At 34.0% G+C, this 12,500-nt stretch overlaps 1 protein-coding gene across 3 annotated transcripts in view; it reads right to left on the reverse strand.

Moving 5' to 3' along the window:
- Nucleotides 1-1,515: 1,515 nt before the first annotated feature.
- LOC106867873 (uncharacterized) overlaps nt 1,516-12,500 on the reverse strand; it is a 34,707-nt gene continuing 23,722 nt past the window's right edge. For 2 of the 3 annotated variants that reach the window (XR_001409192.3, XM_014912933.3), the window contains one exon: nt 3,996-12,500. This exon is cut by the window's right edge. The gene's annotated coding sequence lies outside the window, so the exon portion shown is untranslated. Of the gene's footprint in view, nt 1,816-3,995 lie in introns of those variants that run through there. The other variant, XR_016241984.1, reaches the window with a different exon arrangement.

A 12,500-nucleotide genomic window follows, 5' to 3' on the forward strand; every position in this document is an offset into this window, starting at 1 on the left:
TTTATCACACAGTCACTTATTTCTCTAATTTTGTCATAGATTGGCTGACCGAAAACTCTGATTTTTCAATTCTATTTTACTAATATCAACATTTGCTGTTTCATTAAATTATGCTACCCAAGTCCCAAAAGAATATTTTTCTCCCTCGTGTTCTGACCACTACCCCTTCTCTCTCTCTCGACCTCACTCTGTCTCTCTCTCTTTCGATTACCACTTACTTCACCAAGACTTCCTCCACCACCACCACCCTATATAAACTAGCACACGCACTCGGATTTCCCTACTCGATTTTAATACCTCTGCCGAAGAATACAAATCTTAGAAAAGAAGTTTTGTCTTTTCATCCTCGTTCATCTACTCTTCTATTTCATGCCGGTGGCACATAAAAGCACCATTTGAGCGTGATTGTTACCACCATTGCCTTACTGGCACTTATGCCGGTGGCACATGAAAAAACATTTGAGCAAGGTCATTGCCAGTGCCACTGGACTGGCTCCTGTGCAGGTGGCATGTAAAAAACACCACTTGAGCATGGCCGTTGCCAGTACCGCCTGACTGGCCCTCGTGCCAGTGGCACATAAAAGTACCCACTACACTCTCGGAGTGGTTGGCGTTAGGAAGGGCATCCAGCTGTAGAAACTCTGACAAATCAGATTGGAGCTGGTGCAGCCATCTGGTTCGCCAGTCCTCAGTTAAATTGTCCAACCCATGCTAGCATGGAAAGCAGACATTAAATGACGATGATGATGATGATGATATATATATATATATATATATATATATATATACTGTTGTGTCTGGGGAGAGTCATTCTCTTTAGGTGCCTTATAATTTAACACACTCACCAGTAAAATTTCCACGTATTTTTTTCTTTAATTTTTCTAAAATTTCCGTTGCATCTTGCAACCTTTTCAATAGTTTTGACTATTGAAAAGGTTGCAAGACACAACAAAAATTTTAGAAAAATGAAAAAGAAATAAGTGGAAATTTTACCGGTGAGTGTGTTAAATTATAAGGCACCTAAAGAGAATGATTCTCCCCAGACACAACAGAATATGCTTCAACACACGAACTCACATAAAGAATCTTGCAAACCAAATCCAAAAACAAAATATATATATATAACATTTAGATTTAATAACAGGTTGTCTTAGCCTCATGAAGGGATAGTTTCATCCAAGGAAATACTGGTTTAATACCTAATATTTTGGGGGAATGAATTTCCTTAAAATAATAGGTTTCAATTTTATATCTTTATTACTGATTTTTCATATGCTTGAATTAGTTTATTACTGTTAGTTTGGAACAATAAAGTTCCTGAATCCATATTCAATGTTTCCAGATCTTCACAGTCTCCAGAAATAAAGTAAATTTGGCTTCTGTGTTGTTTATCATATGATGGTAAATATTTGTAGATTTTACTACCAAAGGGTTTGTAGGAAATGTGATGTGCACTCGCTGGGTGCTTCACATTTCCTTACAATGTTTATGGAAAGAAGACACGAGGATAAGATCTCTCTAAACAAATAACAAAGAGTATTTTATTTGGGCTGCATGTACATCTCGTCTCTGGTGAAGCTGGTCGCAGTTGCGTCCTGCCTGGTCAACAGCTGCGGCCGAAAAAGGTGAATGATGGTCAAGCCTAAAAGCTGACGATGATTGTGCATGCGCCTCACAGGACTTCCCAAAATGGTGGCCAATCCGCGCTGTTACTACAATGGCTCCCCCCCCCCCCCCGAGTGCATAGCACGAACAAGGAAGAGGTTGTAGAGGGCGCTTTTAACAAGATGGCCGCAGTTAACCCAGGTGAGACGGCTTACAAAAAAAAAAAAAAAACACAATGAGGAAAAGGAATGAGAAAAACAAAATTTCGTTTTGTACAGAGTATGGAAAAGAAAAAAAAGTCTGAAATGAAAATGAAAACAAACATAAAATGTCACTAATTCACAATATAATAATTCGCCAACGGCAAAAGTCATATATATATTGTTCTAGAAAGTTTCTTGGGCCAGTGCACAGTCCGGCCAGATCTAGTAACATAAGGTTCACTGAAGTTCTGTCTTAACGACGAAGGTGAAATGGTCACTGGTGTGTGTGTTTATGATGGTATTGATGTTGGTGTATGCATTGGTACAAAGAGTATTTTATTTGGGCTGCATGTACATCTCATCTCTGGTGAAGCTGGTCGCAGTTGCGTCCTGCCTGGTCAACAGCCGGGGCCGAAAAGTGTAAATGATGGTCAAGCCTAAAAGCTGACGATCATTGCGCATGCGCCTCACAGGATTTCCCAAAATGGCAGCCAATCCGCACCGTTACTACAGGTCTTTTTTATTTATTTATATATATATTTTCTTTGTAACCATTACACTCGTACATCAGCAATTGATTTATGTTGTGGTGAAATTTATGTAGGCATTACTTCCTAAAAATTTCAAATATTCTTACTGTATCATGTGTGTATATATATATATATATATATATATATATATATATATATATATATATATATGCTGAGAGAGATTTTTCCTTTAATGTGTAGAAAGGGGATCCTATTTGTATAGATATTGCTGTACTTAATGTGCTTAATTTTATATTGTCTTTCATGATTTTAGCAAATTTGTTTTTGTCTATAAGTAAGTTATTAATTTTTGCATGGTATTTGTCTCTGTCCAGAATTATGAACATATTACTTTTGTCATTCTTATAAATTTCTATGTTGTTAACTTTTAAGTCACATAATGCTTTTAAAGTTGTTCTTTTTATTTAATATTTGTCATTTTGTGGGATTCTATTTCTATTACATCCACTGCAAAGTAGACCTTCACATTTGTCATACATGAATGTGTTTATGTATGTGTGTGTATGTGAGGAGAGAGAGAGAGAAAGAAAGAGAGCACAATACAAAACAGAAACTAGTACAATTTGCAGCTTTACAATTTATCATTCATCCTCAGTTCAATTCTAGAAGTCAACCAGCTCATAAGCATAAAATAACTTCTCCTTTACATACACCTTGTCCATTATGAGAAAATGCAGGATTTTCTATCTTTTTTTATCAGTTATCTACTGTTCCCACTCAGAAGTTTTCTTCACACTCCTCTACATATTCTGAACAACAGGCCACCTACATATATAGTCTGCTGATTAGAAATGTGAAATTTGAATAATTATATGTGAGATAAGTATGTATGGGTGTGTGTGTGTGTATCAATGCCTCTGAACATTTTGAAGAGAACTGCATCAAACATGCAAAAGTTGAAACAAGATACATATCACATTCTATTCCTTCTAGCCTGGAAACAGATTAACTACTCTCTTCCATTCATGACATGAGATTTGTCATGGTTCTATGAAATTTCTACCTGCTTCAGTTTTCTAAAAATATGATGTCATGTAGAGTGGGGTCCCCTTCTTAATTCCAATGCAAAGTTTTGCTAGCATGATAGAAGTTATTCAAACCTAAACACTAACTATAATGTTCAGAGGTCTATTCTTAGTTCGTTGAAGCACTACTTCATTCCATTGATGTATTATCCTGTTTACACAACCAGCCATGAAACATGTTTGTGGTTTATTCCAAAGTCCCAATGGAATTAGCAAATTAGTTGTTCTATCAAATATAATATTCAAATATGTTAAGATAGCTTTTATAACTTCAGACACTGCTCTCTCTCACACACACACTTCAGCAATAGTGTCATACAATATTACTCTATACTGGTTATTCATATATTGGTCACTGAGACATCTAAAACTTACAGATTTCATTCTTCACAACTCACACTCTCTAATATCTTAATATTTCACCACAAGGATTTAGAGATGCTGTATTTTTTGCTACCATTATGATGGGCTACATTTTTTTTTCTGTAACTGGTTGTCTTTTGAAAATGTAACAAAATGCAGTTATTTCCATTTTATTAAAAGTTACATGTGTACATTCTGAAAAATATACAATACAAATAAAGGGGAAAATGAAAGAAGAAATCTGAATATTATGAAATAAAACAAATATATATGAAATTTTATTTGATATATTTGGGAATTGTTTAGTATTTAGAATAATTTGGAATTGATTTCCATTTGAATTATATTTATTTAATGGAACAGTAAATGCAGAAAAAGTAAATCTTTTAAAAATCAACTGCCTTTAATTAAAGTTCATTTGTGTCCATTGTGTTAATGTTAATAAATATTTAAAGTGACTATTCCATAATAAGAACTTCTTGACAAAAAGGTCAATTTCACATAAAATTTAAAATAAAACATGTTAGATTGCTTTCAATTTCTTGTGGATAAGTTTTGTACATGAGGGAATATAAAAATAGTGCTCTTGTTGGATTAGAATAACTCATTCATTTAAGAATAAAAGCAAAATAACTTCAATGCAAAATATATAAGTATCAACCAAACTGCACACCGTGTATTACTAGAGTAGCAAAATAAAGTGGATTATGAAGGAATCAAAGCCATATGTATTTTGAATCACTGGAAATTAGGACCACGAGACCCTTTTCCACAGTTTAGGATGTGGATTAAAGCAGCTTGTTTCATTGTTATTTTACAAGTCGTTAAGATTTATTCACCTTTCCTTCTTTCCTCCAAAGACTATAAACTTCATATAAATTAATTCTCTATCTGAAACAAATGCTAAGGCAGTGAGCCAGCAGAATCATTAGAGCAGTGGAAATAATGCTTTGCAGGTATTTGCTGAGTCTTCATATTGTGAGTTCAAATCCTTCCAAGATTATAAAATAAAATACCTATCTAGTACTGGGATTGATGGTATCAACAACCCTCTTCACAAGACTGTTGGCCAAGTATCTAAATGAGAAACCATATATGAAAAATAGCTGTTGTTTGCATTACTCCAACACATTGGTTTCAACCAACTAGATCAAAGTCACTATCCTATGGTTGTTCAATTAATGTTCTTTTCAGGATTATAACGAACGAACGAGAGCACAATAATAATAATACAGCGAGGCAACACATATCTTATGTATAAATACAATTATAAGTAACGCTAAAGTTTCCAGCCAAGAAAATATAAAGTCCAAGGGAAATAACTCCAAAATAATAGCTTCTAATACAAGCACAAAGCCTGAAATTTGGGAGAAGCCTTGACCAGTACTTTATTTTATTGACTATGAAAAGATGAAATGCAAAGTTTTGAACTCAGAACATGAAAACAAATACTGCAAGGCATTTTGTCTGATGACCTATCCTCAAAAGTAATAACTGCATCTAATATACACACTAGTATAGGTTTCAATTGAGTACATGTTTTTGTACTAATTAAATAAGTCAGATAGATAGAGATACAATTTACAAAAATATAAACTGAAGCAACTTGTTAAGGGTGCAGGAATAGATGTGAGGTTAAGAAACTACCGACACAACCACATGATTCTGATTTTGCAGTAATTAGGACGTCTTCTCCCATAACTTTGAATTGATAGCTACAGCAGATATATGAGATGTGTGCGGCTAGGACTAAATAATGTTTTATTTGTCCATTATATTTCTCAAATTTATGTACAGTTTTACACAATATAGATAAAAAGTATTTTCTATAAATTCAGATATATTAAAATTCTTGTAACAAGTCTAAAAAAATATAGGTTGATCAGTTTGTTTTTTTTCAGTCACTTTATAAATGAAAGGTTGTATTGTTAAACTTCAAGCTTTCATAAAATATGAACAGTTGGATGAAATCAATGAGATTGTAGTAGTTTAATAGTTTGTATGACAAGTTTGAGAGTAAGATGTATAAAGTATGCTTCCAACATAAGGGGCATTGATAATGCCTCAATCATTGTTTGTATATGTCATAATTCAGACACAAAAGAACAAATATTTCACACTTGTATGGGTTTTTTGTTATAGTGTATTCTATATTTCAATCAGTTTTGTCCAACCCATGTCAGCTTTGAAAAGTAAACATTAAAATGATGACAATGATGGCAACAATAAAATTAACAATGAAGAAATCCATGACTATGACCCAGAAATCTATCATAGTTCAAGTAACTGCTTATCCCAAATATACATATATATATATATAATATTTTATGTTGGCCCTAGATGGGAAAGAAACGTTCCATTTTAAACTGGAAATACTAAAATAACAAGATAGAGTTCACTTTGAACAGTTGTAAGTAAGGTTAATAGTTGAATGAAAAATATAGACAAAAAAAAGGGAGAGTTACAAATTGATGTGACATCACAGAGATATGACTAAAGTTCATTGCTAATGCACTCTTCATGGTAATGGCTATTGTACTTCCTAACACCAATACTTGACCATCAAATAGAAACGGATAAAAGTTATTAATGCAAAACTTAAGAAAACACTAAGAGCACAACACATTACTGTGTCCGCTCCACTCTAAGCACCCAGCCTATTTATCTCCCTTGCTTCATCACCTCTGTCTCATCTCTCAAATCCCACACAAAATACTACAGCCAGCCCTTCTTTCTTTGAAACTGTTAGTCTCTGGAAGCCCCTAACCACTCACACTTTTCTAGCAAACACTGACCCACAGCTGTTGAAGCTGACTATGAATCAGGTGGGGTGGAGACTGCAAAGATAATAAGCATCGATTCCATATTGTAATAAATGTATTTTCTAAATAAAGAGGACTGAAACATGTCTTGATATATAAACTATTATTAGTTGTAGTACACCTAAGCAGCACTGTTTACAATAAGCCTGTTATTATTATGAAACTAGTAAATCAGTATTCCTGAGCCAAGTTACTATTCAAAGAATTTTGCAAAACTGCTTAACCCCTTCCTGGAGAAATATTTTGGAGAAAACATTTTATTTTCAGACGAACTTTTTTTAATCAGACAAGCTTGCACTCTCATCTGATGTATTCAAGCTTCTAATAGAAGTTTCATACTCATCGTCATCTTCTGAGCTCAACATCTGAACGTAATTTGTGAAAATTCGTTTGTGGTTGCTTTTGAAATTATATGTTTTAGACGAGTTTACTCATTGCACTCCGAAAAAGACAAATTGGGTGAAGACAAGTTAACTCATCTTTGCCGGGTAAGGGGTTACGGAAAATTATGCAGGAGTAAAAGTAGTGGGCTAATAATCATATTATTAGAAGTTCAAACTAGGCAACAACCATTATGATGTATTACCATGAGAAAGTACATATTTCTTGCTTATCTGCCCACCTTCTTTGTTTTTTTTTTTAAGTGCCAGCTAGAAGGAGGGAAGGACTATATGCATGATCTTTACAGGCTCTAAAAGTCTACAGACTGATTTGGTTAATATTCTGCTGGAACAATTGCAAGTTAACATCTGTTAGAAAAACATAGCTGGGTCAGGAATTCCAGTTGGTTGATGTCCTAAGGTAGAAGGATTGGAGTAAGTGGTTACTGTGGAACTTGTGGGAGAAGGTAAAGGATGGGTGCCAAGAAGAGGAGAGACAAATGTGGCCAGTAAGTTTGAAAGAAAGTGGTAAGCAGTTACTAGCTAATTTTGATAAGATAGGACTAGTGTAATAGTAGTAGTAGTTGTAGTAGTAATAGTCAAAAAGATAGTGAGGTGGTCTCCAATCAGAGCTAATTGGGAGACACACAACAAAAAACACATGCTCTGAAAATGATTAATTTTACAAAAAATATAACTTGAAAATGAAAAATTAAGAAGACAAGTAAAATATAAGCAAAGATAAAAAATCTAAATACAAATAAAGATGTAAAAATAAAACACAAATATAAATAAACATGTAAAAGCAAAAATACTTTTAAAAGTCATCTTTAAACTAAGTTTCAAGCAGAAGTATGTAACAACAGAAGTGGAGGATGGTATGGTAAAGTAGAGAATGCCAAGACTTCAATAATAATTTATTTCATCTAACCTTTTACTGAATCAGCACAATGCTTTTTCTTACAGTCACTTATATTATTGATGACTAAGGAATGAAAACCAGAGTCAAAAGGTCTTAAACTTGTACATCAGAAAATATGCAACTAAAAATATTTCAAGGCATTTGATTTGGTGGTAGATTGTCTTGGTAAAAGTGGCACCAATAATGGTTTCTTAGCTTTCAAAGAAAAACTGAAACCATTGTTATTTACTTCTACAGTCATAAAAATGATATATCTAGAATTGCTTAATGAATAATTAATTGGGAGACATTACCCAGATGCAAGTTAATACTGACATGCTTAAAATAGAAATATATATGGTGACAGGAAAGAAAAAAGTCAATGATTAATATTACACTACAATTTTCCAAAAACATGCTAGGCATCTTTTTGGCCTTACTCTGATTTCCTCAGCAAAGTATAGTGATGAAGAAATCAATAAATAGACAAGATTATACATTGATTGGCAAAGGAAATTACAAATACATTTTTTAGAAAATGGATAATGCAGCAACATGATAATGGATAATGTCAGCAAATTTAAAACAGGGAATATTAAAAAAGTTAGCTAGAAAAAACAATATAGTGATATCTTCCAAGGATAGTAGGGGAGACAATTTCACACGTTTTCAGTCTTATTCTGAAAAAGTGATGAATCACTTAATATATGAGTGTATGTGTGCATATACCTACATATATATTCACCACATATGCGATTACACCTACATACCATCTTCCCCTACAACATATATTTGCATGCTTTCTCACACTCCCATACCACCACAAACACTTCCACACAGCATTTCTGTACACAGATAGCCTCCTGTATATGCACACACCATTTCTCCTCTTAAAGAACAGCATTCACCGAACCACTTTTCCACACACATCTTCTTTTATATGTTTTCTTTCTTCTGATGAAGGACTAGTGTCTAAAACATCAAGGACCTTTCTTTTCTTTTTAAGTGTTACATTAATACATTTGCTAGAAATTGTCCCTCCTGTGTTGTTTCTTTTGTGTTCATTGCCTTCACATATATGTATATAGTTAAAGCAAATAAACAAACAAGAGGACGTGCACGTGGAATGTATTAGTTTGACACTCAGTAAAAAAAGAGAGCTTTTGATGTTTCAAGCATAGCTCTTCATCAGAAAGGGAAAAGTCCAAAAGGAGGAAAATCACCAATAGAATGTGTGTAGTTACATTGCTGCAGTGCCCAGAAGTGAAAAGAGATAAAGTGGTTTTTTGGGACAGGAGAATGTGAAGATGGCCAGTGTATGTGTGTGCGTGGGAATATCTGTGTTTATGTGAGTGATGTATGTATAAGGGTGTGAGTCAACATGCAGCTTGGTGGCTGATATTCAATTCAGTCAAGAGGTGAGATGAGGTGAAAAGTGTGAGTGGGTGGGTGTGGCTATGTATGTTTGCATGTGCATATGAGTGCATGTGTATATACATGTGCATATGTGAAGTCGTATATGGACATATGTGCATGTGTGCTTGGTCATGAGAGGCTATGTGCATATCAGTGTATACCTGCATGTATATATGTGCATATGAGTGTACGAGAGGTGAAATGACAAGTGTGTGTTGGTGTTGTTGTTTGTATGTGTTTGTGTGCATGTATGTGTGTGTGTGTACATACATATTTATGTATGTATATAGACACACACACAATGTGTACATATATTTGCTTCATTCTTATAACTTTTTTCCGTGCTAGCTTGAGTTAGGTGACTGTTATTGAAGATTTTATTTTACAGCTGGATGCCATTCCTGTCACCAACCCTGTTTTTCAAGAAGGGGTTGTCGTTTCACAATTCTTCAAAGGTACAAAGCCAGTGGACAATTTGGTGATATGGCCGTACATGTATATATACATACATACGTGTGTGTGTGTATGTTACAAATGACAAAAGAAAATGTATGATGAAATTTATTTAACCATTGGAAAATTCAAATATCACAACAAATTGTTTCATATGCAAAGATAAGGAGGTTTTTTATGAGTACCACTGGATTAGTTGAATCCATATATTGTGACTTAAATATATATATGAAATATTTGTTTTTAATAGAACTCAAACTAGCTAAAGCTATAAATATAGTATGTAAATATTAGGTTAAAAAACCCTTGGATAAAAAAGCCAAAGCCTATACACAGGACTCAAACCCACATTTTCTGTAGATATAACTAACATTCTACCATTGTACCAAGAAATGGTAGAATGTTGATCCAACCAGTTTTCTCCATCCATTTTAGAAGTTTTGTTGCTACCAGCAAGAATTCTGTGTTGTGTCTGTCATAATTTAGTAACTTTGAAACAAATGACTTATGGGGATCTCTCTGTAGTGGGTGTGATGACTAAGCTTTATAACTAATTGTAGTTCTTCGCTATCAATTGAAAAGAAGTAGTTTGGGTACTATAGCAACATTCTGCACTATATACAATGACATCCAGTGTCTCCTGTTGTATATATTAATGAAATAGATACCAATTTCAAGCATGTTACTGCATAAAATATACAAACCTCATTAAGCAGTACCTTGAAAATATAAAAAAAATAAATCCTATACATTATATATCTTTCATCCTATGACGGGGGACACAATGCAACAACGGATTGCTGACTGTAGACCAGTGCACATTTTAGGAGGAAAACCTGAAATTTATCTACTCTCTCCCCACAAGACCAACCTTAAGTTTGCTGGTGAGCATGACTTAGACATTATTATCAACAATGATCTATGTTGGACACACCAAATTTTTAAAATCATTAAAGAAAGCAGAAAATACCATAGCATCATTCAGTAAGACCATTGTTAGCTGCTTACCAGCTATATATAGCTATGGTACATCCACATTTAGAGTTTGCATTTCCAGTCTGCAACTCCCATTTTATCCAGAATACCAATCTACCAGAAGCTGTTCAGAGACATGCAATCACATGAATACTCTCCATCAGTTACTTACCATATCTTGAACATCTTGCTTTTCTAGCCTTCAACACACTAAAGCTTCAACATCCAGCAGCTGATTTGGTAGAAGCCCACAAGATTAATCACCATCTTTCCAACAATAACTTTGGTCACCTTTTTTAATTCAATATCTCTATCATCTGTGGACATGCTTATAAAATACAGAAAACAGTGCAGCACCCATGATTTTTGGAAACATTTTTTCATGCTCAGTATTGATGAAACACGCAATAAACTATCTGCATTAGTTATTCATTGTCAAAACATTGTATCCTTCAGAAATACCATGCTTCCTAAAATTTCAGCATTATTCCTCATGTGGCTATACAACCTTTTTCTTTACCTTTTTCACTGTTTTGTCTCTGTTCATGTGTTTTAGCCTGTGTCCTATGCATGCACTTTTGACTATCACTGCTGACTTGTTTGGGGATTAACATGATCTTAGTGAGTTAGTTTTCTTATCTACACAGTAGAGTGTTACTTTCGAATTTTATTCAAAATGTTGTTGAAGCTTTGATAGAACTGATATCACAAGTTAAGTGTAATAATCAGTTCTCTCAAATTTTCATCAAGTAAGAAAAATAAACTCACAAAGATCACATTAGTCCTAAAACAAGATGAATTCAGTTCCAATCTTATAACTATAGCATCTTCAGTAATAGGACTGTGTCTCTAAGACTGTCCAATAATAGGACTGTATAGCCATTATTATTATTATTGGCGAGCTGGCAGAATCATTAGCATGCCAGGTGAAATGCTTAGCTGTATTTCGTCTGTTTCCAAGTTCTGAGTTCAAATTCCATCAAAGTTAACTTTGCCTTTCATTCTTTTGGGGTCAGAAAAATAAGTACCAGTTGAATACTGGGGTCAATGTAATCAACTACCCCCTCCTCCAAACTTTCAGGCCTTGTGCCTATAATATAAAGGGTCATCGGCGTCGGCAGAATCATTAGCACACTGGCCAAAATGCTTAGTGGGATTTCGTCTGCCTTTACATTCTGAGTTAAAATTCCACCAAGGTCAACTTGGTCTTTCATCCTTACGGGGTCAATGTAATTGATTCACTCCCTCCACTGAACTAGCTGACCATAGGTCAAAATTTGAAACCATTATTATTATTATTATTATTATCATCATTATTATTATTATTATTATTATGATTATTATTATTATTGTTTATAATAATAATAATAATCCTTTCTACTATAGGCACAAGGCCTGAAATTTGGGGGAGGGGTAAATCAATTACATTGACCCCAGTGTGTAACTGGTACTTATTTCATCAACCCTGAAAGGATGAAGGGCAAAGGTGATCTCAGTGGATTTCAACTTTGCCTTTCATCCTTTCAGGGTCCATAATATAATTATAAAAATAATAAAATTAGTCTGCCAAGACAAAATGCTTTGCAGTATTGTGTTTGTCTTTACATTCTAGGATCAAATTCTGTCTTTTATCCCTTTCAAGGTAGATAAAATAAGTACCAGTTGAGTACTGAGGTCTATGCAATTATGTTGCCCACTACCCCAAAATTTCAGGCCTTGTGTCTACAGTAAAAAGGACTATTCCTGTTGTTTTTGTCATTGTTATTATTATTATTATTATTATTAACTCAACTTACATTACTTAGT

Source organism: Octopus bimaculoides, chromosome 5 (assembly GCF_046866305.1).
Source record: "Octopus bimaculoides isolate indiv1 chromosome 5, ASM4686630v1, whole genome shotgun sequence".
NCBI lineage: Eukaryota > Metazoa > Mollusca > Cephalopoda > Octopoda > Octopodidae > Octopus > Octopus bimaculoides.